Raw genomic sequence first — 26,247 nt, forward strand, 5'->3', positions numbered from 1 at the left:
CTGCAGGCATGTGAAAGCCCTGATGTTTATCAGCACAGCGCATCCCAACATATGCTAAGACACACTCAGACATTCATTTAATCCCATTGGAGCTGCAGCAGTAATTAAAGGAGCTGCAAAGACTCAGCCCTCATTTCTGGGCAGCAATAATTCCCATATGGGAACAATGTTAAGGCACTGCCTCTGCACCTTGCATGATCTCCCTGTATCATCCAGATCATTTCTGTGGCCTTTTTATAACCCCAGAAGTGGCTGAATTTAGGAACCTTCCACCCTGTTCTGTGGAAGGTGCTGGTGAGAAGTGGGAGCTGCAGTCCATGACAGCTCTTCTGTCTCATTTGATTCCTCCCCTGCCAGATGGAGAAAAGCATCTCCCACCAGACTGACCCTGAAATTCATCTTTGTTGCCACTGTGTCTTTTCCTAATCTGTGTGTTTAGAGATAATGCTCTGGTAATTATACAGCCAGTATTTGTATGATAAATACAACAGGGAGGCAAGGTGGGAAGAACGAGAAAAGCGGGTTTTGCTCCCAGCTTCTGGGAGAATCTGCAATTGGATGGATTCTGGGAGCTGGGCAGGAAAGGAAAGAAAGGGATAATAAAAAAAAAAAAGATAGAGAACTCTTTCATGTTCTGCACAGAGAGTGAGAAATATGAAAGAGTAATGGAAGAGAGAGAGGGGCTGGGGAAAGAAAAATGCAGAGCAAGAGAAACAAGACAGCGCCTCCTAACAGAAATGTCACCCTGCTCTGTTCTTCCAGGGATGAATGGCTCCCTGTCCAAGGCTAAAAAAAACTCCTCAGTGTTGGTCCCCGTGGCAGATGTGCCCTGGGACCTCTCCAAGAGTCTCTTTCCTGAAGTTTCACAGACACACACACGAGTGCAGGCAGACAAAACTCTTCTCCACCCACACTCCACGCTGCCCCCTCACTCCCTGCCTGCTGTTCCCAGCCTTACCCTAATCCCCAATTCTCATCCACGCCTCTTCTTTCTCCCTTCTCCTTCCTGTGACCCTGAGGACAAGCCCCAACAACCCAGCCTGGCCACGAGACGCCACCACTGACCACAGCCATCAGCAGTTCCGACCGAAACTCGGCCTCCAGAGCTTTGTGTAGACTTGCCCCCTGCTCCCCGAGCCAAGCCCCACACCCCAGCACTGCAGCTGGGTGCTCAGGAATGTTCTCCAGAGCTTCTTGCAGCCACAGCAAAGTGCTGGTGCCCTCAAGTGCCTGAGCACACAAAGCCACCGTGTCCTCTGGGGCTGGCAGGGTGCACCCTTCCCATCCCAGCACAGCCAGGGCCAGCTTCCCCACAGTTTTGCTTCCACAAAGCAGAAGGTAGGATGTCCCCACTCTGAGGAATCCTTCTCCAGAGGGGAAATATGGTCCCCCCTCATCTGGACCATGTTTCCTCTCTGGATTAGGATGTCTCAGCAGCAGGACACAGTGCAGGACATTTCTACCACCAGCACCCACAACATCCTCCCTGATCAAACGAGGGCACAGGCTGGGTTTAGACAAGGCCACGCTGGGATCTGAGGGAAGAACGGGTGCACAGGGGAGGGGGAGATGTCTCCACCATGCTGTGCAGCATATGCTGCTCCTTCCACCCTGGAGGTGAGCATTGCCCACACCCGCCAAGGTGAGGAACAGCTTTGCCAAGCAGTCTGGCTCGGAAGGCTCCAGAGCCTCCCAGAGCGTGTGGGAGCTTGCTGGGGAGCACTTCAATCACGTAGCCAGGGCCTTGGGAACGGCCCGGCCCGGGTGGGTGTGCTCAGCACTCCCTCAGCTCCCAGGGCCGGGGGAGCGTGGAGTCATCAGCGCTGCTTCCACCGAGGCCTGGTGCCCCCAGTGGGGCCTGCCTGGGGCTGGGGCGCTGCCACAGCTGGCTCTGCTCCCCACAGGAGCTGGCTCTGCTCCCCACAAGCTCCCTGACCCCCCACAGGGCCCAGCGGGGCCCTTTGAACCAGAGTTTCCACACCCCAACAAAGTGGCCCAGCGCAGGAAGTCAGGGCTCAGCGTCTCCTCTGGTGCCCGGGAGCTGCAGAGGAGCCAAACTGCACACAGGAGAGGGTGGAAGGCCACCAGAGTCTCCTCAGAGTCACCCCTGGAGGGTTGGCAGTCCCTCGTGGCATGAGCACTGCCAGGGTGAATGTCGCAGACATCTTTTACGGAAAACCCTTTCCTTAGGATTTTTCCTCCTGAGAAGCTGAAAGGCCTCAGGAACAAAATGTAAACATTGATTATCTGCTGCTGTGGAATGCAACAGGTGCATCTGTGATTGGCCCATGTTGGTTATTTCTAATTAATGGCAAATCACAGCCCAGCTGGCTCGGACAGAGAGCCAAGCCACAAACCTCTGTGATCATTCTTTCCTACTCTATTCTTAGCTAACCTTCTGATGAAACCTTTTCTTCTATTCTTTTAGTATAGTTTTAATGTAATATATATCATAAAATAATAAATCAGCCTTCTGAAACATGGAGTCAGATCCTCATCTCTTCCCTCATTCCAAGAACCCCTGTGAGCACCGCCACAGCTGAAGGCCTCCACTGATGTGCCTCTCGAATGGAGATAAAGTCATTCAACACACAGGGAATGTGATGGATAGCACAGGGGAGGTCAGTCCAGTCCCTCACTCCATCCATCATTACTGTGCCCTTCCTTTTCGCTGTGATTTCCCTGCAAATTAATGAACTGACCCTTTTAAAAATCAAGCTATTTATCTTGACCTTGAGCAGCAGCAACAATTCCCAGTTCTACCCTCCCCCTGCCATGGGACCCATGCATCAAAACAAGCTGGGTTTGGACATAAACTGGAGAAAAAGTAGATTTTGGAGATGATAAACCTGATCCTGAACCCACAATTGTCTTGAAGAAGCCTTCAGTGCCCAGGTGTGAAGAGCCAGATTTCTGGCCAGGGAAAAAGCTGGTGCCAGTTGAGTGAGGACAGCTTGCCAACAGCCAAATGCTGCCAAAGCTGGCATTCAGGCCCTTACACGCAGCAGCCTTGACAAAAACACATTCCAAACTTTCTCAGGGCTCCAGGGGAAAAGGGAAAACAAAAAAATAACACCCGGCAGAACAAAATAACAAAACAAAACAAACAAAAAAACACCCTGAAAAACCCCAAACACAGCGCGGAAATCGTGCTTCCTTTCCAGGTGACTGAACAACTCTTTTGCAAGACAGGAAAAACTCTCTCTGTTCCACTCACCCAAGACTTAAATCAGGAAAACAACGCACCCATTCTGCTCCAGGAGCACCCACACCTCAATGCAGCGATGAGGAAGGGGGACAGATGGGGGAAAGGGGTTTGGGAGGTTGTTGGATCAGCTTCCCATCCTAAATCAGAAGCCAGAGGGCAAACCTGGCTGCTGCCATGCTCTGGAGGGTACTTGTTTGAGTACTTGTTTGCAAGGTGACTGAGCTGGGCTGGCGGGCCTTCCCTCACCCCGTTACACACTCAATAATTCATCAGGGCAAATGCATAGATAATTGATGGCAATGAGCACGCACGGCCGGCAGAGGAGGAGAAAATAAAATCACTAATCAGCCTCTGGAGAGGTTTGAACATATTCAGCTGGATGTGTGTGTGTGTGAAGCGCTGGGATTGGCCGCGTTTCTCCTTTTGCTGAACGATCCATGCGCTTGGTAGGGCAGGGAGAAAGCTGGGGATGAATCCTGCCATTTTCACAGCCCAGATCTCCCAGTGCCCACCAATCCATGCTGACACCTCCCAGGGGCAGCCAGCACCCGAGCAAGGATTAGCTGGATGGGTTGCAGCTTGCCCACTTGCATTTTATTCATTAGTTTTGTGGTGTTATTTTTTTGTCGCGGACCAAAAAGGGCCCAGCCGTGTGCCAAAGACATGTTGGTGCCAAGACCTCATTAGTGCAGACCTCGGAGATCCTACTCCTCCACCTTGGCCTCTGAAGTGGTTTGTGTTGATGCCTTTCCCCACGATCCCAAGCCCAGATATTCACCGAGGCCTCGGGGGCTCCGTGCACAGCTTGGGGTGCCCTGAGGCACACGGGCTGGGAAGGGAGGGCTGCACTCCCTGTCAGGGACACAGCAGAAGTGGCAGGTGATGGCTCTTGGAGCTGGAAACCCTCTCTCTAAAAGCCCAGGAGGTGCTGTCCCACACTTGCAAATCAGGTTCTTGCTCCCCCATACAGAAAGCTCTGGAAATGATCTCCAGGCTCTGGGTGAGCTCTGTCACAACCTCACTCAATGCCTCTTTGTTAAGAGCCATGTGAACTGCACTCTGCTTTGCACAACCTTGCCTCTGCTGAGCCTCTCACCGATTTCTCTCCCTCCTGTTCCCTGTTCCCTGATACTCATCTTCCCCCCAGGGCACTGAAACAGCCCTTGGCAGGGTGTGATGAGCCACCCTTTGGTGTGGCAATATCATGACTGATGCAGATGTCACAAAGCTCCTGATTCTTAGTCACAGCAGCTGGGATCTTACAGAAGGGCAGATCAATGCATCACACTTCAACCTGCACAAAGTCCCACAAAAGGACCTGATTTTGGGACAGCTCCATGGCCATGGCAGCGATGTCCCACCCGTGGTCCTGTATCTCTCACAGACAGTGCAAATTTTTCACGAAGGAAAAGTGGGATGGAACAGGAGCCTAAAACTTTCCCCTCCATGATGCTTTCTCTCCTGGTGTTTCTGAACTCATCTTTCTGGAGGAAAACAAAGTCTGAAATGCAACTTGTGTGGGGCAGAGCCTCCAGCAGCCCAGAGGAACATCCCAGGTGTGCCAGGCAGGGTGGGAAACACGGGAAAAAAGATCCCAAATCCCAGCAGGGGAATTTCAGGTGGCAAGCAGCAAAGGTGTGATGTGGCACTTGGCCAAGAGGTTGGGGTTAGTAACTCTGCTCTTGCCAGGGAGGTTTTGCATTGATTGCCAGGCATTTAAATCAGGATTCTGCTGCTCTTCCAGGAGCACAGGGCCTCCCGTTGCAATGAAGGAGTGGGGTCCAGTGAGTCAGTGGGCTCCAGTGAGTCACCCCAGGCCCTTCCTGTGGCAGCAGACTTTCACTGGAGGTCTCTCTGCATTCCACTGATTCACTCCTGCAGAGCCTGAGCACCACAGGGACTGTAAAACTTGAGTTTCCAACACAAGGGGAGGGGGAGCCTTAGAAGGAAGATGAGAGAGATGGGGCAAGATTATAGCTCCAGGTGACATGGCTGCACATGAAAGGCCTGAGATAACACTGGGATGGGGTGGGGGCACCCCAAGAGAGAAACTGCACGCCCAGGCATCCCTTCCCCCTTCCCAGTGGGAGCTGGGAGAGATTTATGGGAGCTGTCGGGAAATGGCAGCGCCGTACAATGGCCTGCCTGGCCCTCAGCCAAATAAATCCCTCCCAAACCAGAAAGGACTGGCCTGGCCTTTAGCTTGCAAATGAGAAACATGGGGTCCTCTCATCGAGGTCACTGGTTCAGATCCAGATCCAGCCCAGGGCAGAGATGATTTTATCCCAGGAGCAGTCAATGGCTTGTATCGAGCGAGGTCTCCAGCCAGGCCATCACTGGCTGCCTTTGGGATAAAGCCTTCTCCTGCCTGGGCAGGATTGCCTCTCTGGATAAATGGAGCACAAAGCAGCCTCAGGAGCCCCTGGAATGAAAGCTCTTCCCCAAAGGGCCTCATCCATCCATGCTCCACTTATAATCTGGTCACTGAGCCACTGCTGGGATTCACACACAGGCCTCAAGCAAGAGCAAGGCCATGCCTGTCCCACTGCTCCTGATAGAAAGAGATGGAAGAAAAGCAGAGGCCAGGGTGGGATGGGCCACAGATTGAAGACACAGAGATGACCACCAGACTAGACCACGAGTTTTTCAACTTTGCAAACATCCCCAGCTGCATCCAGCCAGGAAAAGGGCTGCAAAGCAGGGGATTGGGGTGGGAACAGCAGCCTGCCTCTGCTCCCAGCTCTCCCTCCCTGCCGTTCCTTCCCTGCCTTTCTCACAGCTGCTTTGCTTCACCCCCCAAGTCACGGGGAGGGGAACATGCCCCATGGCAAAAGCAGGGAGGCTGGCAGAGCAGGGCTCCTGCAGAAAGAGCTGACACAGCACTGGGAAAGGCCTTCCTGCAATAAAGCTCCCAAAGCCCGTGCTCAGCAACAAAGCACAAAGGCTCCGTCCGCGCCGCGCAGCGCCCGGCCCGCCCCAGCGCGCCCGGCTCATCCAGCTGCCAGCTCCCACACACCTGAGCACACACACACACACAGTCTGCTGTGCCCACTGCTGCCCACTTGGCTCATTTCCCCTCTCCTGTGGGCTGGATGTGGCTCCAGCTCCTTCCTCAGCTCTTTTCCTGCTCTGTGCTCTTTCTCACACCTGTCCAGGCACAGTTTCACAACTCCAATCCCTTTGTCCTGCAATTTCCACACCACATCTCCTTCCCTCCCCACTGCCTGTGTCCAGGATTGCCTCACCAGCTGGTCAATGCTTGTGCCTTCCTTTGATTTGCCCTCTTTCCATTATAGCATTAAAAATCTTCCCACCCCTCTTGTATCTCCATAGCCACACCCCAGCGCACTTGCTTGCCCCTGCTCATCCACTATTCCACCAGTGGACATGTCCAAGATGACATTCTGCACTAGGAAAAGCAGGCAGCTAGCCAGGCAAAGACAAAGAACCAAAAATCCAAGACTCTTCTCTCTGGAATCATCTCACTGCCTGCCAGCAAGGAAAAAACCAAGGTATTTTTGCTTACCAATTCTAACCTGTAAGCAAAAGAAAAGAGGACCACAAGCAGAGCGAATGCTTATTTGGTGGTTGGGTGGGGAAGAAAAGCTGGAAAATCAAGTGTGGAGGAAGGGAAAGAAGCTGGAGCTTTGAGAAGAGGGAAACTAATTAAGCTGAGACTGTCCTGAGACCTTATCTTGATGGGCTGAGTCTCCAAATGCACACGAGTGTTTTCTCTGCTCTGCCTCTTTCTTGGACTTCCCTGTTGCCTTGGATATTGTTCAAGGAGCTCTGGTCCAGTGCTAAATCTCCTCGAGCTCTCCAGGTGCTAAGGAGGAGAGATTTAATGAGGAGCTGTGAAGAGGGGATCAAGATAGTAACCCATGGAGAGCCTCATTTCCGAAAGGAGGGAACTTGAGACTGAAGAGATTCAATAAAAACAAAAATAAACTCGATGGCACAGAAAAAGGAGAGAACATCAGATCCTTCCTCCCCTCGCTGGTCTGTGGAGCTGGAGCAGGAAATGGGGGAGCTCTCAGGGCTGGAGCAGGGAGTGACTCACTCGCCTCCACAATGGGAACGGGACAAAGCCGAAACTCTGCTGACTCAGGCGTGACTTCAGCGCCAGGGTTAATAACTGGCAGCCTCCCCTGGCTGCCCCAGCAGCCAATTCCCTCTGTCCCCACTCAAACCAAGCCTCTTTCATCAGCAGAGATGCCCGGTCACAGGAAATTATCAAAGATCCAAACGCTGGCCTTGCGTCCAAAACGCGGTGAAAAACGCACCCCTGCCAAAACCCGCTGGTGCTGGCCAGCCCTGTAATTTTCATGGAGAAGATCAAAACTCTGACTTTCCTATAGCTGAAGTGTGTGTTTAACAGTCACAGCTTTCTGCCTGTGGTTTTGCTTTCCTCCCATTATCTCTCAGGATATAACATATTGCTGATATCTCACTATCTCCCGAAGTTAAAAAGAAATGTTTCCTCCTCTCGAGAGCAGGAATGCCACGCTCTGTTCTTCTGTAATTTGTTTCAAAAGACAGAAACAAGCAAGTTTTTTTGTAACCAGGAGAATGTGATATATGCTCTGGTGGCTGACAAGTCGGGAAAAGCTTTGCAAACAAGACAAATGCAAACATGGCACCAACAGATGCAATGGACAGACACCCTTCGCTGGCTCCCTGCCTGAGATTTCTCTTTTAATGTGTTTTTATCTTGCCCTAGAGATATCTCTGCAGGGAAGTGGGAAAGGCTCAGACCTCCCAACTTTCTCTGGGTTGTGTAAAGATTCCAGCCCGTGAACAACAGCCCAGAAAGAACAGTGAGTACAAATAACCCCAAATTACCCCTCTGTTTGATTTCCAGCCTGCTGCTGCTCAGCTTCCTTATCATCAAGCCCCTTTGTAAGAAATTCCTACAAATTTCATTTCTTGCTGGGTTTATGGTCTCCACAAAGCAGAGGCAGACACAGCTCCAGCCCTACCTGGGCCCCATCTGCAGGAATCACTCTGCATATTTATGGAAAAAAGCTTTGCATCTTCAAAAGGCTTTTCAAACAGCAACTAATTAATCCTCCAACACCCTGAGAGGCAGGAAAGCCTTATTACCCCTGCTTTCAGGGGTGGGGAAATCAGAGGTGCTGAATGACAAAGAGATGTGCCCAAGGCCACCCAGGCAAGCAGCGGCAACCTCAGCCGGTTGGAGGTGGGGTTGTGCAGAGGATGGTGGCAATTCCCACCTGAGGAAGCAGGGATGGAGGCATTTGTGGGGAGCCCCACAGCCCCACCCACCCCTCATGCAAATGGCAGAGTCACCCTCATTTCCATGGCTGAGGAAACCGGGGGAGATGAAGTGGAAAATCCATTTAACAGGCAGAGCGTGGAAACCTAAACATTGCCCAGGTAAGAGCTCCACTAAAGTTTCCTAAAATGTGGCTCACGATTTTACCAACCACAAGGAAACTGCTTGCAACCAAATCTCAGAGATTTTGTGCTAAGGACATGCCAGCAATCAGGAGAGACTTTGAGGGGGTGAGTGTGGCATTCACCCTCTGAGCAAAGCCAGCACCACATTTCTGAAATATCCCACAAGCTGAAAAACAGTGGGTTAGATTAGATTTTAAGAACAAATTCTCTGCTGTGAGGGAGTAGCACAGGTTTCCCAGAGAAGCTGTGGCTGCCCCATCCCTGAAAGTGCCCAGGGATGGAGCTCTGAACACCCTGGGATGGTGAGAAGTGTCCCTGCCCATGGCAGGGGGTGAAATGGGATCAACTTTGAGGTCCTTTAAACCCAAACCATTCTGTGACCCCTGTGCTGGGTGGAGATGCAGCTCTGCCATCCATTAATGTCCCAACCTTCATCCAGACTGTCTGAGGAATGATTGCTGGGCTTGGAGGTGCCTGCAAGGGCCAGGACTGTAAACAAGGGACAAGACCACCCATTAAAGGCAGGCTGAGCAGGGGAGGGGGAGGAAAGCAGGGAGGGAGGGTCAGAGACAGCAGGGAGACCTCCCAGCACGGGTCACGCTCCCTGCCCCATCCTCCGCGCTGCCTGGGCTTTGCTTTCCTGGGACACCAACCAGGTACAGCCTCTCTGCCCTGCCCAGGAAGGTGAGGGCTCTCAGCAAGGGCTCAGGGAGGCCAGAGAAGAGGGCAAGGCAGGAGGAGCAGGGAATTCTGCAGGAAAAAAAAGATTATTTGTCCTGCAGAGAGTTCACAAACCCCCATTTCCCTTCGGACACCTCTCATTGCTCCTTCTGCTGAGTTAACTGGGGACTTAGACTCAAAAGTTTTATCTCAGTGATTGTAACGCAAGGAGGGACACAGGTGAACTTCCAGGAAGGGAAATTAAAGATTTCTCCACGCCTGATTATCCCATTCTCCAGCAAGGTGGCTTTGTGCTTCCAGGTAGCCCCAGGGAGGAGCTGGGCTGTGCCACAACACCCGGGGGAATTTGGTGACAAATGTCCCTCAGGAGGTGGAGTGACACCAGTGCTGAGTGCCTCAGTGCCCAGGGACAAAGGTGTCCCTTCAAACACAACCTTCAACACTTCTGGGGGCCTCTCTCAGGGTGTTCCACTTGAATTCTGAGCAGGAAGGTTGGCATCCCCACAGCTCTCAATCCAGCTGTGACAGGCTGGAATCACAGATTTGCCCTAAAACTGTTCCCCAAGTCCTGATCCATGAGAAACAAGGCAGGACCAAAAGCAATTAGCTCCTCATGGAGATCCATGCACAGGGATCTGATCCATGCACAGGGAGAGGGATGGAGAAGCCAAGAACCAACTCCCCATTCCCAGCCTGGTGCTGGAGAAACCAGACCTGAATTCTCAGGGTTAAACAGCTCAGTTGGCCTTAATTGACAGATTTTTCTTCCCTTTCATGGTGATTTCATTGCCTTTTGTTCAACTACATCAGCACCAGGCTCCCTGTTCCCTTCTCAGGGAGCAACAAGCCACCTGCAGAGGGATGTGGAAGCCAGATGGATTTTCCTGTGCCACTGGGGAGAGCTCCAGGGAGTCATCCTGCTCTTCCAAAGACCAGGAGGTCAACTGCTCTCAGGGGACTCCTGTGTGCTTTGTCTCAGCTCAAACTGGAGGCTGCCACAAAAATGGAAAGCATGCTATGAAAAAATAACCAGAGCTGGTGGAACATTTTCCAGCACAGCATATTTTTCTGATGGAAAGTGTCACTTAGTCCAAGCCAAAACCATCTAATGGAACGTGCTGATTTTGGCAAAATTCTATTTTTGAAAAAATAAATAAATAAAGCCTTCTTGATAACTTTGAAATGGTTTTTCCTTGTGGACTCTCATTTCTTTGAAATGGCATTATGGTAAAACACTGAGCAGGAGTGCAGCCAGGATGGGATGCTTTGCTTGCCATGAAATGGGGGCATTTTGGACGAAGCCAGGCCAAAGTTTTCTTTGGAAATTTCCCTTCTGGGGAAGTTTTCAAATGACAGCCACAAAGCAGAAGGAGACCTCCCTCTGAAACTGCCAGCATCCCCACTCTGCCAGCCCATCCTGCCTTAGTCATCCCCAGAGCTGACCTTTCCAGCAGCTCTCACCCCCAAGCACAAATCACCTCCCTGCGCCTCTCCCCACCTTCCCTCCCCACAGCCCCTGATCCATCCGGGCTCACCCTCTCCTGCCCCTCATCCCACCCTGTCCCCGGAGTTTTCTGGGGGCTTGGGCCAGCCCTGCGAGCTGTGTGGGACCCCCAGCCCCTCTGGAGCCCCTCTCCCTCTGGGTTCTGTCTGCTCCTCCTTCCTGACAGACGGATTTGCTCCCACCCTGCACCTGCCTGCTGTGCCCACCTCCTCCTCCTCCACAAGTCTGCTGCTTGTGCCTTTCCACTCTCTAACAACTCCAGGGGAGGCTGGTTGAGAGAACTCCTGTTCCTTTCAGATTTGGGGGCAAAAAAGAGGCGGGGGGAGAGAGAACACAAACCGGGCTATTACATTTTTTTAGCAGACATGACAATATGGACACAGCTCCTCCAGAACATTGTGCTTATTTTAAGGCAAACTTTACCCCAAAAATGTCAGCCAGCTCTCCTGGTGGGAGGAAGAATGAAGGCATGGAAGGGTCCTCCAGGTTTCCAGCAGAACTTTTAGCTTGGAAAAAGCTGGAAACTCCTGAGCACCTTCCCCAGCACAGGATGCTGCTTCATTGCTGCCTCCCAAGGGCTGGAGCAATGATGAGTGCTCTAAAATTCCCATTTACCATGGGAGAAGCTCTGTCCTCCATCAGGGGAGTGCTCAGGGTGGGGAAAATGGCTCTGGAGACAAACCAGTGGAAGCAGGAGCAGGGAGGCCTGGAGGGGAGATTGCCCAGAGAGGATGTGGACTCTCCATCCCTGGAAATATCCAAGGAGAGGATGGATAGGACTCAGGGGAAGCTGTCCCTGCCCATGGCACAGTGTGAAATTAATGTTTTTTAAGGTCCTTTCCAACCCAAAGCATGCTGTGACTCCATGCCCTGACCTTCCATGCCAGAACCATTACCCAGACAAGAAGGAGCTGTGCAGAAGGAATCCCAAAGAGGGAAACAAGAACTCCTCCTCAGAAGGATGGGACCAGCCTGGCTGTGGCTCCCCTTGGTGCTCCACCACCTCTGGACCTGGGGTGGCTCCCAGGCTGCAGTGTCACTCGTTTGTCACCCCTGCTGGAGCTGAGTTCTGCTCAGAGCCACCTTTACTTGTTGCTCAGGGAGCAGAGTGGCAGAGAGAACACAGCTGGAAGCTTGGCTGCCTAAGGAGATGGATGGGAGGATATAAATAGCTAATGGCAAGAGGAAAGAGGACAAAAAGTCCCATTTCCAATGTGGTAAAAAAACTGACCAGAATAGTAGTGGAGGAAGACTTCCAGAAATAAGCATGTGGGTATTAAATGAATGGAAAATGAATTAAAAGAGAAGAAAGGGGAAAGAGACTAAAAGGAGACTCTGAACCTGTTTGAACAGTAATTGTCCCATCTTGGGAAAAGAGTTTATGGAAAAAGCTTTTCTTTTGTCACCTGAGTGCCACAAACCCGTACTGGAGGTACCTTCAGAGTGACAAGAGGCAGTGGAGAAGGAAGATAAGCATGCAGATAAATGCCATTAACCCCTGTTAGTGCAGGGCTCAGAGAGTTCAAAGGCTCCATCTGCACTGAAGGGTGGAGGTCACAGGAATTGTTTTGCTTGTCAGTAAAAACTCTGAGAGGAGGCAGTTGAATAAACCAAACGTTTCTTTGGGAGCCTTTGTTTGTGATGCTGTCACAACACCAGGGCTGTGACAGTCACAGGGAGCTCAGCAGATCAAGAAAGGGAGAGGAGATCAGTGCAAGTGTGCCAAGGTGGGTTCTGCCTCTGAGGCCATCCCTGACCCACAGGGATGCAGCAAACAGCACAGAGGATGAGGAGGATGCGCCCCAAAGGGAAGGGAAGAGCCTTCCTTGAGGGGAAGGACACACCTTCCTCAGGAGAGATCCCATCAGAGAGAAACAACAGCCCTGGAAAGGACAATAACAGTTCTCTGCTCTGCTCAGGGCGAGCTGTGAGGATCCCCACAGCTGTTCCCAGCCCTGGGGCTCTCCAGCTCCACAAACACCCAGCCAAGGACGGGGACACTTTGCTGCGGATGTCCCCAAGCGAAGCACTCAGACAGGGAAGCCGCACAAAGCCCAAGAGGAAGAGGAAGTTTACAGCTGTCCTCAGAAAAGTCAGCGTGGCCTTTCCTCTCAGAGCCTCCCCATCCCCTGGGAAAGCACAGCAGCTCATCTGCAAGTCTGCACAGAGCCCTCTGGGAGCTGCAACCTCGGGCCTGACAACTCCGTGGCAAAGTGTGAATCCAAAGTAATTGCACTGTTTGCTCTGGGAATACTCCAGGTACACTTGGCATAACAGAGGAGCACTCAGAATTCTCTCCTTGCAGGATCTACAAACCCCCTCTTTCTTTACATCCTCAGGATTTTCTTTTCTCCCTTCTTTCTTTCCATTGCAGCGATTTTAGAAATTTAGATTTTTTTTCCGAGTCTCTGCCTTCACTCTCTGCCTGTGTAATGAAATCTTTTTATCCTCCAAAGCTGCCTTGCAGAGAGGGGGATCTCTGGAGCAGAAACCGAGGGCAGGGTCCCTTGGGCATGGAGAAAACGATCTGCAGGCAGCTGCTGGGGCTGCAGGGTTGAGCCATTTTAATTACCTGCAAGCAGAGCACCAGCCAAGGAATGGCCAGTGTGCAAAGCAAGCCCTGGATGTCTCACCAGGCTCCTGCTGATGCTCTGTTAGATTAAATTCTTTGGTGAGAGCTGCCCTGCAGTTTTATGGCAGTGGGGATGATCCCCTGCACCCCTGTCTGGGCTGGGGCAGCTCCCAGAGCTGTGCAAATGCAAATCTCCCTCCTGGGTGACACCAAGGAACTCCAGCAGGGTTTGAAGTTATTTCTTTTCAATTCTTAACCCAGCAGAGAGGCAGATCCCTGCTCTCTATCATCTCCCCGTGGTCTCCTCATATCCCTTCATCTTCCTCAGATGCCCACAGCAAACCCAAGGGAAGGAAAATGGTGTTTGGGTGTGTGTCTGTGTGGGCAGAGGGAAGGGAAGGAGCAGATCTTTCCCAGGGCACTCAGATGGGAGTCAGGGCTGAGCAGCAGCTCTACTCAAGCTGGGATGGACATTTGGGGCACCCTGGATTTGTTATGAGGTTATGGCAGGGCTCCTTCCCATCAGGAATGGCAAACTGTGCTGTCAGAAACTCCTGCATGTGCCCAACTCCCCTCTGCCTCCTTCCCAAGGTCTCCCCAAGCTGGGATGGACATTTGGGGCACCCTGGCTTTGTGTGAAGTCCTCTGAGGTTATGGCAGGGGTCCTTCAAGCAGGAATGGCAAACTGTGCTGTCAGAAACTCCCCTCTGCCTCCCTCCCAAGCTGTCCACAGGGAATTCTGTCCCTCCCAGCTGGCAGTGGCTGCGCTGCACAGACCCCCTTGGTTCCATCCCCTCTCCCCCGTGCCTGCAGGTGCTGGGGAAGGCTCAGCTGAGGCTCCCACGGGGCTCAGGGTCCCCATCCCTCCCGTTTCCCTGGCCCTGCTGCATGGGAAGCCGCACCCTGACCTCTTCCAGCTCCGACTTGCTTTCCCAAATTGGGCTGGTTTGGGGCAGGACGTGCCTGGACCTGCCACCTCCTCCCCAAGCCTTTGAAGGCAGCCACGTAGGCAGCTGCGCCCACAGACTTTGGTGTGGAAAAGCCACAAATCCCCTGAGTCACCTGGCTCCAGCCTCTGGAGGTTCCTGTTCCCTCTCTCGGTGGGACAGACAGGCACAGGACAGCAGGACTCCCTTCCCAAGAGCTCCTGGGAAGGAGGAGATCCTGTGCCAGGCTAGGGAGCAGCATTTTGAACTTCAGGATGGGAGAAGGGGGGTCCTTCGTGCAGGGTTTTGGAGTCAGGATAGAAGGGGAGGTTTTTGTGCAGAATTTTGGACTCCAGGATGAGTAAAGGGGGGTCCTTTGTGCAGGATTTTGGACCTCAGAGTGGGAGAAGGGGAGATTTTTGTGCAGGGTTCTGGACTCAGGATGGGAGAAGGGGGAATTTTTGTGCAGGATTTTGGACTCAGAATGGGAGAAGGGGGGACCTTTGTGCAGGATTTAGGCTCAGGATAGAAGGGGAGGCCTTTGTGCAGGATTTTGGACTCAGAGTGAGAGAAGGGAAGATTTTTGTGCAGGATTTTGGACCCCAAGATGGGAGAAAGGGAGACCTTTGTGCAAGATTTTGGACCTCAAAGTGGGAGAAAGAAAGACAGGATTTTGGACTCAGGATGAGAGAAGGGGAGACAGGATTTTGGACCCCAGGATGGGAGAAGGGGAGATTTTTGTGCAGGATTTTGGCCTTTAGGGTGGGAGAAGGGGAGAATTTTATGCAGGACTTTGGACTCAGGATGGGAAAAGGGGAGATTTTTGTATAGGATTTTGGATTCAGGATGGGAGAAGGGAAGATTTTTGTACAGGATTTTGGACTCACAATGGGAAAAGGGGAGACCTTTGTGCAGGATTTTGGATCTTAGGATAGGGGAAGGGGAGACCTTTGTGCAGAATTTTGGAGTCAGGATAGAAGGGGAGATTTTGGCGCAGGATTTTGGGCTCAGGGTAGGAGAAGGGGGGATCCTTTGTGCAGCCAGCTGTGAGAAGGGGACAGGGCACAGGGACTCCTGGTGCCACCGCAGGCAACCAGAGCAGATGGATCCCTGCAGGGTGAGCCCCAAGCCAGGGGGCTCTGATGTTCCTCAGCCTCAGCAAAGGAACCTGCCTGCTTGGGGGGCTCTCTGTGCTCAGCACTGCCCCATTTCCCCTTCCCCTTCCATTTCCACCCCATTCTCCCGCTCTCCTTGTCCCCCAGTGCTCTCCATGAAGGGCTGAGGGTGAGCTGGGTGTGGAAGGAGCCACCCGGCAGGCAGGGCACAGAGCAGGGCGTGTGCCCAGGGAACGTCTCAGGGCAGAGGAAACACGTGCAGCGCTCCAAGGACACAAAACCCTCCTGGATTTCCGCAGCCCCGGCTCCAAATCCCCCAGCAAGGCCATTTTCTCAGCCAAAGGGACAATGGGAGCTGACATAAACAATCCCACAGGATCAGCACATCCAGCCCACCCCCACTGCTGCCTCGCCTCCCCCTCAGCCCAGCTGAGGCCAGCAGACACAATGTGTAATTAGGTTAATGAGCTAAGCCCGGATTTTAATTGGGATTCCCCGATTTACTGGTCTATCTCCTCTTTTTGTTTTACTGCTGGTGCAGGTTCCTAAAAGCTGCCCTTGCTGAAGGCCCTGATATTAGAAAGGTCTTAGGGATCTTTAATTGTATTTAATCATCGAGGTAATTAATGATCCTTGAGCAAAATGGAGATTGCATCTAGAGTAGCTCCAGTCTTGCCCTTTAGCATCTGTTGTGTCTGGGCACTGGAATTCTGCAGGCAGGCAGGACAGGGGTTCACACAGAGCCAGACAAAAGGATGGGAGAGAGAGGAGAGCGGTGGGGAGAGAAGGGATTGGGGGGAAAAAAGCACATTTGAAATGGGCAGAAGAGTCTTTTGAACTCTGAGTCCAAAATCCTGCACAAAAATCTCCCCTTCTCCCACTCTGAGGTCCAAAATCCTGCACAAAAATCTCCCCTTCTCCCATCCCGAGCCCAAAATCCTGCACAAAAATCTCCCCTTCTCCCACTTTGAGGTCCAAAATCCTGCACAAAGGACCCCCCTTCACTCATCCTGGAGTCCAAAATCCTGCACAAAAATCTCCCCTTGTCCCATCCTGAGCAGGGAAAGGGAAACAATGGCATTCCTTCTCCTCACGGACAGGAGCCATTCAACTCCAGAGCCAGGGGGGATGGCTGCTTGTTCCCTGTGTCCCCAAACTGGACAGCCTTGACTTAGACAACTCCCACGAGACAAGCACCAGCTCCTGCTGCTCCCCTTCTCCATCCCTCCCTTCCCTCCCTCTGGCACCGTTTCACAGCCCTTTTTTCTCAGGGAGACGTTCCCAAAGTTCAAAACCTTGAGCTGGAACAGTGGAGAGGGGGAGTGATGGGGCAGCAAGTCCCAGCACGTCCCCTCTCTGCCAGGCCACAAACCCTGCACCTCCCATCCCCTCCAGAGCACAAACAGAGCCTGTCCAACCAGAAACTGGGGCTGCCTGCTCCAACTTGCCCCAGAAAGGCAGATTTAGTGAGAAATGGCACAGGCAAAGCAGCAGCAGGGACGTGGAACCAGGCCCTGAGCTGTCCTGAGCACAGGGGCTGTGCTGGCTTGCTGAGGAATGTCCCCTGGCTCCCAGCCCCGGTGACAAGGGACAGTTCAGCCCAGGAAAAGCAAAAAGCACTGCCCTCCCCTCCTCCAGCCCCAATTTGTGCAGGAGAGTTGCACAAATTGCACACGAAGCACTGCAGCCTGTAGTGGGGGGATATTTGGGACGGCATGAATCCTCCCTAAAGGCAAAATCCAGCTGGCACAGCAGATCCCCCTTCTCACTCCCATTCTGGTGGGGTAGAGCACGAGTGAAAGGTCCTGGAATGAGCCTGCCTTTATTCTGTCCCTGTAAATGAACCCCAGATTAAGCCAAATAAGCTCTGGGAGCTGGGACTGAGTTGTTGGGCTGGGCTGGCATTTCCAGCTGCCCACAAACTGAGCTTTGGGAGAGCAGGGCAGCCTGAGCCAGGCTTAAGGGCTGGGGGCAGAGTTCCCCTCCAGATCCTGCAGATTTCCCTGCAAATCTGTGGCTCTGTTTCCATGGGAAAGGCTCTGCCCAGAGCCAGGCCTGGCTGGGAATCTGCCCCTTCCCACTCTGGAACAAGCTGCCTCCCCAGGCAGGTCCCAGCTTGCTTGGGCCGTCAGCTTGGCAGATCTCATTTCTGCTGTTTTCTTCTCCTTTATTGCCTCCTGATCTGCCCCAGGGCTTGAGAGAGGGCTGCCTCCTCCTCTGGAGCATGAGCAGCCCTGCCAGTTTTCCCCACTTGGAATATTTCATGCACAGGCCCTGGTTTCTCCCACGCTCCCTCCCCATCCACCTTCCCCAGCCCAGGTCCAGCTGTGGCTCCTGTGGCAGCTCCAGGGGCTGACACAGCTCAGGGGGTGCCCCTGCCCTGCTCCCTGGGCTTCACCTCCACCCACAGCACTACTGGGAACACAGATGGGAGATACTGGGAGAGACAGAGCCAGGAGGGACACCCAAAAATGGAGCACAAAGGGGATAAAATCACAGGCCTGTCCACAGGGGCACTGCAGTGGGGAATAAAGGGCTGGGAGGTGGGGAGAGCCTGGCTACAGATGCTGGGAAGAGAATAGGGGGAGATGTTGGAATCTGAAACGCAGGGAGCTCTCAGAACTTTGGACCTGTAAGCCAAAGCTTAGAAATAAACACAAGATTTGATCTGAGACCTTGGAAAATGCTTCCAAACTTGGAAAACTTCCAAATTTAGGTGAAAACTTTAGTCCTGCCCCCATGCCTGGCAGAGCAGGGTCCAGCCTCTGTCCCAAGGCGGATCTGCAAAGCCCCTGATGCTGGGAATGGCCAAGCTGATTGCAACAGCCCCAGAGATCTGCACCAAGCCTCTCCTCCCTCCCAGCACACAGATCAGGCCGCCTGATTGTGTCATTTATTCCCCCATAAACAAAGCAGCCAGAGGAGAAACCCAGCCCAGAAATGAGAAACCTTCCAGGAGACACAGCTGGGCCAGGCAGGAGGAGCAGGGCAGGCTTTGAGAGCTGGGCTGGAGGCACAGCAGCATCACTGCAGCTGGCAAACACCCCTGGTGGGTCCATCTGCCCCACAGCACCCTCAGAACAGCACCTGGAGCAGAACACAGCCAGCCCTGGAGCTCCAGGGCAGGAGCTGATCCTGGCTGGCCACAGCACAGAGGAGCTGCCTCATCCAGGCACGTTCCCTGCTGTCCCTGGTGCCACCACCAGGAGCTTTCCCTGGGCTCAACAGGGAAATCTGCATCAGTGGGGCTCAAATCCAGCTGCCTGCACCCAGAAATGCTGTTAGATCCCATCAGGGAGTGACTCCAGCAGCTCCCACCCTCCTATGAGTGCAGGACTCCAGGGTTCCTGTGCATCCCTTCCAGCTCAGGATGTTCTGCGGTCTCTTTCTCCACGCAACAACAGACAGAACAAGAGGACACAGTCTCAAGCTGCGCCAAGGGAGATACAGGCTAGAGTTAAGGAGGAAGTTTTTCACAGAAAGAGTGGTCAAATACTGGAATCATCTGCCCAGGGAGGTGGGGGAGTCACCAGCCCTCGATGTGTTTACAAAAAGACTGGATGAGGCACTTGGTGCCATGATCTAGTTGAGCTGTTAGAACATGGGTTGGACTCGATGATCTTAAAGGTCTCTTCCAACCTAGAAATTCTGTGATTCTGGTTCCGGCAGTGTCTGCAGCCTGGCTTGGTGAGCAGCCACAGCCACAGGGGCACTGCAGAGTGTCACTCTGTCACCAACCATGGTGGCTGCACTGGAGGAGAGCTGGGGTTGGTCTCTCCCAACTGACAGAACCAGAGGACACAGTCTCCAGCTGCAGCAGGGAAGGGATAGGTTGGATATTAGGAAGAAATTTTTCACTGAATGAATAATAAAGTGCCAGAAGCTTTTCCCAGGGAGGTGGTGGAATCACCATCTCTGGAGGTGTTCAACAAAGACTGGACATGGCACTGGGTGCTACAGTCTGGTTGAGGTGTCAGGGCATAGGTTGGACTTGATGATCTTAGACATCTCTTCCAACCTCATTATTCTGTGATTCTGTGATTCTGATTCTGTAATTCTGTGATTCTGCAATTCAGTGGTTCTGTGACTCTGCGACTCTGTGACTCCGTGATTCTGTGACTCTGTGATTCTGAGAGGCAATTTCAGCATCCACAGAGCTGGGACACCCTGAGGAGCAGGGGATGCAGCAAACAGGGCACAGAGGATGGAATGAAACGGTTTTTAAGATCCCTTCTTAAATGCAGAGTTAAGAATTAAATGGTTTTTTAAGAATTAAATAGTTTTTAAAAACCCAGGGGAGAAGCAGGGGGTGGCCCCCCTTTGATAACCTCCCCCTTTGCCCCAGAGCCCCTCCAGGTGATTTTGGGGGGCTCCCCAAGGGGAGGTGGAGCTGTCCCTGGAGCTGCCCAGCCTGGCTGTGGTGCCTTCTCCTGTGCTGGAGCTGCCCAGGGCAGGGCTGTTTTCCCTCCCTGTGCGTGCCAAGGGCAGCAGCCAAGCTCTGCCTGTGCCTCAGCTCTGCCTTCCCAGGAGGAAGAGGAAGAGTGGCAGGCTCAGAGGCAGCGCACAGGCGCCTGACTCGCACTTCCCTTGTGTTTTCCCCTTTCTCCCACCCTCCACAGCACCTCTGGCTCTGCCTTTCTGGCACCTCTGCACACAACAGCATTGCTGCCAGGAGGAGCAGCCTGACAAATTCACAGCAGGGAAATTCAGTGTACAGGGGAAGGGGAGGGCAGGGGGGGCACACCTGGCCCTGTCACACTCCCTGTCACCCCTGCCTTCAAAGCTCTGCCCTTCACACACATGAATGCACCCAGCAACTGGAAGTTTCAGCCACAAAAAAAAACCCCAAATTGGAGTTTTCAGCCACACAACAGCAAAAAGCCCCCACTGTCCTTGCTTGGTGCTGCCAGATGAGGAAGGATCAGGCCAAAGCATGAAGAGATTGTCTGAAAACTTCTCTTGATCCACTCTCTTCATTTTTTACAGAGGCGGGAACACAGCAAAGGATCTTGAGGGAGGCAGAGAAGCCACTGGCTGCAGCACAGCCTATGAAACCTGGCCAAGTCACTGAGAAAGCTCAGAACCACTGCTCAAATAGATTTTAAATGGAGTCCCAGGCCTTCCTGCACTGAGGGTGATGAAGAATAAAATGAGCTGAGAGCTTTTCAGTGCACACACTGAGGACAAATGGCTTTTTAATTGATAATGCCAGGAGCCGGAGCCAGGGGATTCATCAGCAACATTTTGGCACCTCTCAGGACTGCAGGATTCTGCCCATGCTTGTGTTAAATGACACATTAACAGGAGCAGGAGTGCAAGAAGAGTGCAAGGACTCACAGCAGCTCCCAGAACTCCAGCAGCTGCTGCCAGAACTCATCTCAGAGTCCACCCATGGAGAGCAGCTCCTGCAGTGCTGACAGCAGCTCCTTTGGCTTAGATTGTCCCACAGCTGTCCCAGGGGACAGTGAGCTCAGGAGAGGATGGTTCAGCTCCAGCACGGACATCCTGAGCAGATTTGGGAGGCTGGGATGCCCCTGTGCCATCCGTTTCTGCCATCCCCGTGCCCTGTCCTTGCGCCATCCCCTTGTGCCCTGCCCTTGTGCCATCCCTTGTGCCATCCCTTGTGCCATCCCTTGTGCCATCCCCCTGTGCCCTGCCCTTGTGCCATCCCCTTGTGGCCTCCCCTTGTGCCATCCCCTTGTGCCATCCCCCTGTGCCACCCCTTTGTGCCATTCCCTTGTGCCACCCCTTTGTGCCATCTCCCTGTGCCCTGTCCTTGTGCCATCCCCTTGTGCCATCCCCTTGTACCATCCCCTTGTGCCATCCCTTGTGCCATCCCCCTGTGCCATCCCTCTGTGCCATCCCCTTGTGCCATTCCCCTCTGCCATCCCCTGTGCCATCCCCTTGTGCCCTGCCCTTGTGCCATTCCCTTTTGCCATCCCTTGTGCCATTCCCTGTGCCATCCCCTTGTGCCATTCCCTTTTGCCATCCCTTTGTGCCCTGCCCTTGTGCCATCCCTTTGTGCCATCCCCTTGTGCCTTTCCCTTGTGCCCTGCCCTTGTGCCATCCCTTTGTGCCATCCCCCTGTGCCCTGCCCCTGTGCCCTGCCCACCCTGGCTGTGTGCTCTCCTCTCCGTCCCTCTCAGAAATCTCTTCCCAGCTTTGCTGTCACAGCTTTGTGGCTCCTTGGGAGCAGCCCAGGCAAGGAGATGGATCTTTGGAGAGACACTAATGACTTCTGTCAGATTAATAAATTAACAAATCTCCCGTTTATTCCCCAGATTTCATTTCCAGTCCTTGCGTTTTCTCTTCCTGCCATGCAAAAATACCATGGAAAAAGATGGGAGCAGGAAAGGGGAGCAGGAGGCTCCAAGAAAGGGCCCTTTCCCCACTGGGAAGCTGTTAAGCATCTCCAAGCCACTGAAAGGGCTCCTAAAGTTGCAGAAAGGTGAGAGGAGGAGGAGAAACTCTGCCTGCCCCCCTCGATGGAAAATCCCAGCTCACACATCTCCATCCTGGCTCTCTGTCTGCACTTAAAGTCAGTGAGAGAAATTCTCAATTCAGGCACTCTGCATAAGAAATCCACCTTGGGCTGGATAAATCTGGAAGTGCCTGTTTTTTTTTTTTTTTTTCCCTGGACACGAGGGAATCTGGATGATTTGCTCCATTTTCCCTTTTTGTTCCAAAGCAGGGAACTCAGTGCAATGGAGCCTTTCTCACTGACCTGGGCAAGAGGGAGAGAGCTCTGCTCGTCCAGAGACTGCTGAAATCTCTTGTGGAGGAAAGCTCAGCTGTCTCAAGGAGTTGCTGAGCTGGAGAACCCATTCCAGGAGAGCCTTTTCTCTTCAGAAATGACTCCTGAAGTGCTGCCCTCCTTAGTCTAAAACAGGACAGCCACAAGGGGAACATCAACTGAGCCTGTCTCTTCCTCCTTATCACCACTGGTTTTTGCCCAAATTTCTGAGCAGAACTCGCCTTTCCCCTTCTCCCTTTGCAATTTCCCCTCTGAGAAAAGCGACACCGGCTGTGGATTGGATTTCAGCCTCATCATTTAAAGATTATGTGTTTTAGCCCAATGCTGGTCCAGCCTGGGTAAAACGATGCCTGGTCCCACCCCCTGGAGCAGCCTGGGGCACAGGCACTGCAAACCCAGCTGGGTTTCTTGCAGGCACTGCCAGGACCTGCCCCTGTTTCCCAGCTCAGCAGAGCTCAAGTGGAGCATCCACGTAGAAATAATAGGAAGGGGAGGAAAATTAGGATCCTACTGCGGGCCATCAGGTCTTTTCCATTCCTTTCCCAGCCATCCATCCCTGGATGACCCTGGATTCCCTGCCTTGCTGGCAATTTCTTGCTGGCAAGCACACAGGCAGGAGGATGAGAGGCTTTGTGCCAAGGGATAGGTGGTGAGAGCAGGAACAGGAGCAGAGAAACCAACAGAACCGACCGTTCCTCTCCTGAGCATCCCACACAGCACACGCTCACCTGTGCAGGTGCAGGGCTAAGCCAGTGCTTTTCTTTGCTGTTTTGGGGAGGCAGAAGGCAAATCCCCCAAGGATTGCTGTTCCATGGGCACAGAAGGTAAAAAAGAACCCAAAACTGCCAGAGTGTTGGGGGGTAGGAGGGTGGGGATGGATGGAGATGAGAGATCTCTGCAGCCAGGGCTTGGAATTTGGGGTTCATTGCAAAGGGCCAAGTGCAGGGCCCTGCTGGGAGCTGCCAGGCACAGCTCAGAGCAGGCCCGAGAGAAGAGAGGGGGAGAGAGGATGAGAGGGAAAGAGAGTAAGGGAGTAAAAAAGGTAAGAGGGCAAAAGGGGTAAGAGCGAGGTTCCCATTACAATACGATAAATCTTCTTCTGTGCTGAATATTGTAATTCTCACTGACCAATCTAGTACAAGATACAAATCCTGCAGCATTTACACACAGCCTATAAGAATCATTACATCACCATCCTGTGTTACATTTTACACAAGCTCTTTCCTCACCAAGCCTTGGAAAGCAAGGCCAAGCCTGCAGCCTGCTCAGAGCCCCAGAACCTCTGTGTCCCCCTCATTCAGGGCTCTGAAAACCACTTGCTTGCCATTATCTCTCATTTGTTTGTGTACAAACTTTATATTTAACCTTGTAAGAAGAGTTAAACCACATTACCATGCTCTGTTGCATTTTAAACCCTAAAAACTCCTCTTTGGGCCCCTCCTGCCAAGCTGTAGGGTCTGCTCTGACCCTTGGAGCTGTCTGCAAGCAGAGGGTGTTCCATCAAAAGGGGATCACCTTCAGCAGCCACACCATTGTTTTCCAGTTGTTCGGCAACTGAGGGACCTCAAATGAAATTGATTTCATTTCAATATCAGTTTCTATGTTCTCAAAATCTTTTGCCAGGCAATCACATCGATAAGGCTTTCCAGTTCCATCTTCCCCAGCCCAGAACAAAAGGCAGCAGCAGCAGCATCTCCCTGCCCCCTCCCTGCAATGTCCGCTGGCTGCAGCCTAATCCGGGCAGGCAGCAGTGTCACCCGGGGGGACAGCGCTGTCCCCTCCCCGCCACAAAGGGGGGCTCAGCCCGGCAGCAAGAACAAAGCGCCGGGAATTCATCACAACCCAGCATTGCCATGCTAATGAGCGCTCCCCGTTCCATCCCGCCGCCCGCCCGTGGCAAATTGGAGCGAAAACCCAGCCTTGAGAGGATGCAACTTTTATGTCCGATGAGCGTCGCCGGGCTCCAGCACCAATCCTCTGCCTCGGTTTATTTTTAATTGACTCCTACTAAGCCGGAGTGCATTTTCAATCCATCCAGTGCATTTCCAAATGGAGCAGCTGTTGAAACTGAAAATCAGCAGCAGAAAGTGCGGACGTTTCTATTTTGCGGTGTTCGCTCCATTTCCAAACCTCAGCAGCCTGGCCAGAACAAAGGATGCCGTGGTGCAGAGCATTAACCCCATCCTGAAACCTCAGAATCCTTGCAACCCTCGCATTCCATTCTGAGAGCCTCACATTCCATCCTGAAACCTCTGCATTCTCACTGGCATCCCTCCTGACATCCTCATCCTGCAGCCCTTGATATCCCCATCCTGTACCACTCATATCCCATCCTGCACCATCTTATTTCTCCATCCTGCACCCCTAACATCCCATCCTGCATCTCTCATGTCCCCATTTTGCAAAATCTACATCCCCATCTTGCATCCCAATCCTGCATCCTTCATGGCTCCATCCTCTACCACCACATCCTCATCCTAAACCCTCTTATATCCCAATCCCACATCCTCTTATATTCCCATCCTGCACCCCTAACACCCCATCCTGCATCTCTCAAATCCCCATTTTGCAAAATCTACATCCCCATCTTGCATTCCTCACATCCTCATCTTACACCTTTTGATATTCCCATCATGCACCCCTCAAATCCCCATCCTGCAACCCCTGCATCCCAATCCTGCATTCCTCACATCCCCATCCCACACCCTCTTATATCCCCATCCTGCATCTCTCAAATCCCCATTTTGCAAAATCTGTATCCCCATCTTGCATCCTCATCTTGCATTGCTCACATCCTCATCCTACACCCTTTGATATTCCCATCCTGCACCCCTCAAATCCCTATTTTGCAAAGTTTGTGTCCCCATCTTGCATTCCTCACATCCTTGTCCTGCACCCCTTGATATCCCCATCCTGCACCTCTCAAATCCCCATCCTGCTACCCCTATATCCCCAAACTCCAACCCCTGCATCCCAATCCTGCATCCCCAACCTCCCCATCCTGCGTTCCTCACATCCCCATCCTGCACCCTCTTATATCCCCATCTTGCATCTCTCAAATCCCCATTTTGCAAAATCTCTATCCCCATCTTGCACTCCTCACATCCCCATCCTTCCCTCCTCACATCCTCATCCTGCACCCCTCAAATCCTCACCCTTCAACCCCTGCACCCCCATCTTGCTTCCCTTCCATCCTCATCCTTCACAACTGCATCCCCAGCCTGGATCCTTCACATTTACATCCTGCAGTGCCAGGTCTGTGGGTTTTTATCCCTCCCTGCATCCTTCACTCAGTGTCACCAGCAGGGTGACAATGTGCCACCTCATAGGGTGAGCCTGGAAAAGCTCTGTCGCCAGGCAGGGAGTGCTCCCATCCCTCCAAACAGGGCCAGCACACTTACCCTGTGCACAACTGACAAACCCCAGGGTCACCCTGGTTTTTTTTTAAAATTTTTTGATGTTTACATTCTTGTAACAAACTTTCTTACACACTTGATGTAAATAACTGATTGCTTTGCATTCTTTTATGGAGGAGGAGAAATTTAACAGACTGTTGGTTTGCCCAGTGTCATTGGAGAGGTGACACTGTCATCCTCCAATCCGCTGCCACTTTTGAGAATCTATTAATGGTAAAGTCAGAAATTAAATTTCTCTCTTTTTTACCTTGAGAGTTGCGTCTACATAATTTTATTTATTTATTTATTTAGTTTATTTATTTGTGTCCTGTAACAACACCCTAGAACCTGAGAAAAGCCCTGGCAAGGCTCTGGCCCCTGGAGTGGCCAGCTGGAGCCCAGGAGCTCATCCCAAGGCTGGGATTTAGCAGGCAGGATGTTGGGATCAGGCACCAGAGCTGACACAAATAAGCTGTGTCCTCCTCCACAAGGCAAACACCAGCTGGCCAAGCCATGGCCATCCACTGCTCAGCCCCAAGGGACAATAATCCACACAATTATTATTATTGTAGTGCCAGAATCCACAGAGCTGGCTCCAGAATCCACTGGAGCGCCCTGGGCATTGCCAAATCCCTGAACCCAGAGCCAACATGGAAATGCTGAAAACGGGA

The 26,247-nt window shown here is 52.6% G+C and overlaps 1 protein-coding gene across 3 annotated transcripts in view; it reads right to left on the reverse strand.

Moving 5' to 3' along the window:
- The window catches only part of NECTIN1 (nectin cell adhesion molecule 1), a 100,922-nt gene that overhangs the window by 54,425 nt on the left and 20,250 nt on the right, over window positions 1–26,247 (reverse strand). The window lies entirely within an intron of this gene.

The sequence above is a fragment of the Melozone crissalis genome, unplaced genomic scaffold (assembly GCF_028551555.1).
Source record: "Melozone crissalis strain CALT ecotype California unplaced genomic scaffold, PUWL_Pcris_2 ptg000092l_1, whole genome shotgun sequence".
In the NCBI taxonomy this organism is placed as follows: Eukaryota; Metazoa; Chordata; class Aves; order Passeriformes; family Passerellidae; genus Melozone; species Melozone crissalis.